Below are 2,725 nucleotides of genomic sequence, written 5' to 3'. Positions count from 1 at the left end.
CCCCCAGCCCCCCCCCCCCCCCCCCCCCCCCGGTGAGGCCCACCTGACCGAACTATCTCCTGTGACACAAGCCCAGGGTGGCTCCAGGCGCCCCTCCAGGAGAACCCCACCATGGGCAGCCAGAGCTCCAAGGCTCCCCAGGGTAATGTAACCGCCAAGGAGGCAGCAGGCACTTCCCCCGCAAAGGTCAATGGACAGGAGAACGGCCACAAGAACGGCTGCGTGAAAAGCAGTGGAGACTTATCCCCCAAAGGTGAAGGGGAGTCGCCCCCTCCCCCCATGAATGGAACAGAGGAGGCAGCTGGGGCCACTGGCGTTGCCATCAAGCCAGCACCCCCTAGCCAGGGCGCTGAGGCCAAGTGGGGGGAGACCCCCAAGAAGAAGACATTCTCTTTCAAGAAGCCTTCCAAATTGAGTGGCCTGGCCTTCGGGAGAAATCAGAAGCCGGGGGGCATGATCTGCCTGCCTCGTCACCCACAGAGGAAGGGCAGGAGCGGGGGGAGTCGGTGCCTGCAGCGAGGAAGGCACTGCCCAGGGAGGGAAGGCTGCCGCTACCCAAGAGCCAGGAGCCCCAGGCCAAAGGGGCAGAGGCTGGTGCTGCCTCCAAGGGAGGAGACACAGAAGAGGCAGGGCCCCAGGCACAGAGCCATGCACTGCTCGGGCCAGAGAGTGGCCCTACACCAGCGGGCAGGCAGAATGAGTAGCTGGGTGGGGGCAGATGGGTAATCTCTAAGCTGTCCTTGCTGTCCTTGTGGTCACTGCCTGGACCTGGTGCCCTGGCTGCCTTCCTGTGCCCAGAAGGGAAGGGGCTGTTGCCCCCTAGCCACGTTCCCTCTCCTCCTCTCCCTCTTGTGGATTCTCCCATCATCCATCTGGTCTTCCTCTTAAGGCAGTTGAAGATGGTCCCTTGCAGTTTCCTAAGTTAGGTTAGTGATGGGAAATGCTCCTGCCCCTGGCCCTGCCTCCTTCCCTGTCTCCACCCATGAAGAAGGCAATTGCTGGTTTTCGTCCCCAATTCTTTTCCAGGCAGGTTTTGTTTACTCCCCAAATCCTTGAGGCAGAGGTGGGGGCGCCTACACTCCCAAACCCTGAGTGTCCAGCCTTCCCCTGCTGAGTCTGTAATCTCTTGTGCTGTGCCTAGTGGCCCCTGGGCTGGGGAGGACACTGCCCCTGTCTGGGTTTTTATAAATGCCTTACTCAAGTTCAAACCTCCAGCTTGTGAATCAACTGTCTCTTTTTTGACTTGGTAAGCAAGTATTAAGCTTTGGGGTGGTGGGGAGGTCTGTAATGGGAAACAGCTTCTTGTCTTTTTTTTTCCCCTCCCAGTGTTGTAAATTACTTTTAATGGCCAAACTCCAGATGTGTACTTTTTTTTTTCTAACTGCTAAAACCATTTTCTTCCACCTGGTTTTACTGTAACGTTTGAAAAAGGAATATATGTCGTCCCTTTAAAAAAAAGAGTTCAAAACATTAGTAATAAAAATGCTAATGGAATTAGGGAAGAGAATTGATCTAAACATAAATCATTTTAACAAGGAACTAGAAAACATAAAAGACCCAATCAAAAATAGATAATTCAATATATGAAATAAAAAACACTCTAGAAGCTATGAATATCAGACTAAATGACACAGAAAAACACATAAGTGATTTGGAAGATAAAATAATGAAAATCACCCAATCAGAATAGCAGACAGAAAAACAAATGAAGAAGAAAAAAAACAAAAGTAACATATGAGATCTCTGGAATAATATTAAACCCACCAACATTCACACTATAGGGGTTCCGGAATAAGAGAGAGAAGCATATAGAAAATGTATTTGAAGACATTATGGCTGAAAACTTCCTAAAACTAAAGAAAGAAACATATATCTAGTTACAGGAGGCACAGAGGGTCCCAAACAAGATAATGCCAAATAGACCCACATCAAGACATACCATAATTAAAATGGCAAAAATTAAAGATAAAGAGAATTCTAAAGGGAGCAAGAGAAAACCAAAGAGTCATGTACAAGGGAATTTCCATAAGGTTATCAGCCGATTTCTCTGCAGACACTTTGCAGGCCAGAAGGGAGTGGCATGATATATTCAGACTCCTGAAATGGAAAAACCTGCAAACTAGCATACTCTACCCAGCAAGATTATCGTTTAGAATAGAAGGAGAGATAAAGAACTTCTCAGACAAGCAAAAACTAAAGGAATTCCGCAATACTAAACCTACCCTAAAAGAAACCTTGAAGGATCTTCTCTAAATGGAAAAGAAGAATCCAGAGGAAAGGGTAAATCCCATTAGGAAAGGCAGATACATAGCAAGCATTGAAGATTACTTGAATAAGCCAGTATGTATATTATAACACAAAAAATTGTAAAAGCAACTATAACTACAACAAACTGTTAAAGGGATAAGCATGAAGATGACATTTAAAAAAACAAAATGTGGGGAAGGAGAGTAAAAAATGTAGATGTTTTAGAATGTGTTTGAACTTAAATGACCATAAGTTTAAATCAAGTAGATATAATTATGGGTCAACATACATGAACCCCATGGTAACCACAAATGAAAAACCTACAATGGATACACAAAAAACAAAAAGAAAGGAACAGAAGCATACTACTAAAGAAATTCATCAAACCACAAGGGAAAAAACAAAAAGAAGAAATGAACCGAAAAGGACTACAAAAACAAGTGGAAAACAAATAATAAAATGGCAATAAGTACATTCC

The 2,725-nt window shown here is 45.5% G+C and overlaps 1 pseudogene; it reads left to right on the top strand.

The window, feature by feature from the left end:
* The first annotated feature begins 111 nt into the window (after window positions 1–111).
* Window positions 112–704, top strand: LOC103073286 (MARCKS-related protein pseudogene; annotated as a pseudogene).
* Window positions 705–2,725: the final 2,021 nt, after the last annotated feature.

Source organism: Lipotes vexillifer, unplaced genomic scaffold, assembly GCF_000442215.2.
Source record: "Lipotes vexillifer unplaced genomic scaffold, Lipotes_vexillifer_v1.1 scaffold645, whole genome shotgun sequence".
Classification (NCBI taxonomy): Eukaryota; Metazoa; Chordata; class Mammalia; order Artiodactyla; family Lipotidae; genus Lipotes; species Lipotes vexillifer.
The sequence above is the reverse complement of the archived record's forward strand: the minus strand, read 5'-3'. Positions and strand labels throughout refer to the sequence as shown.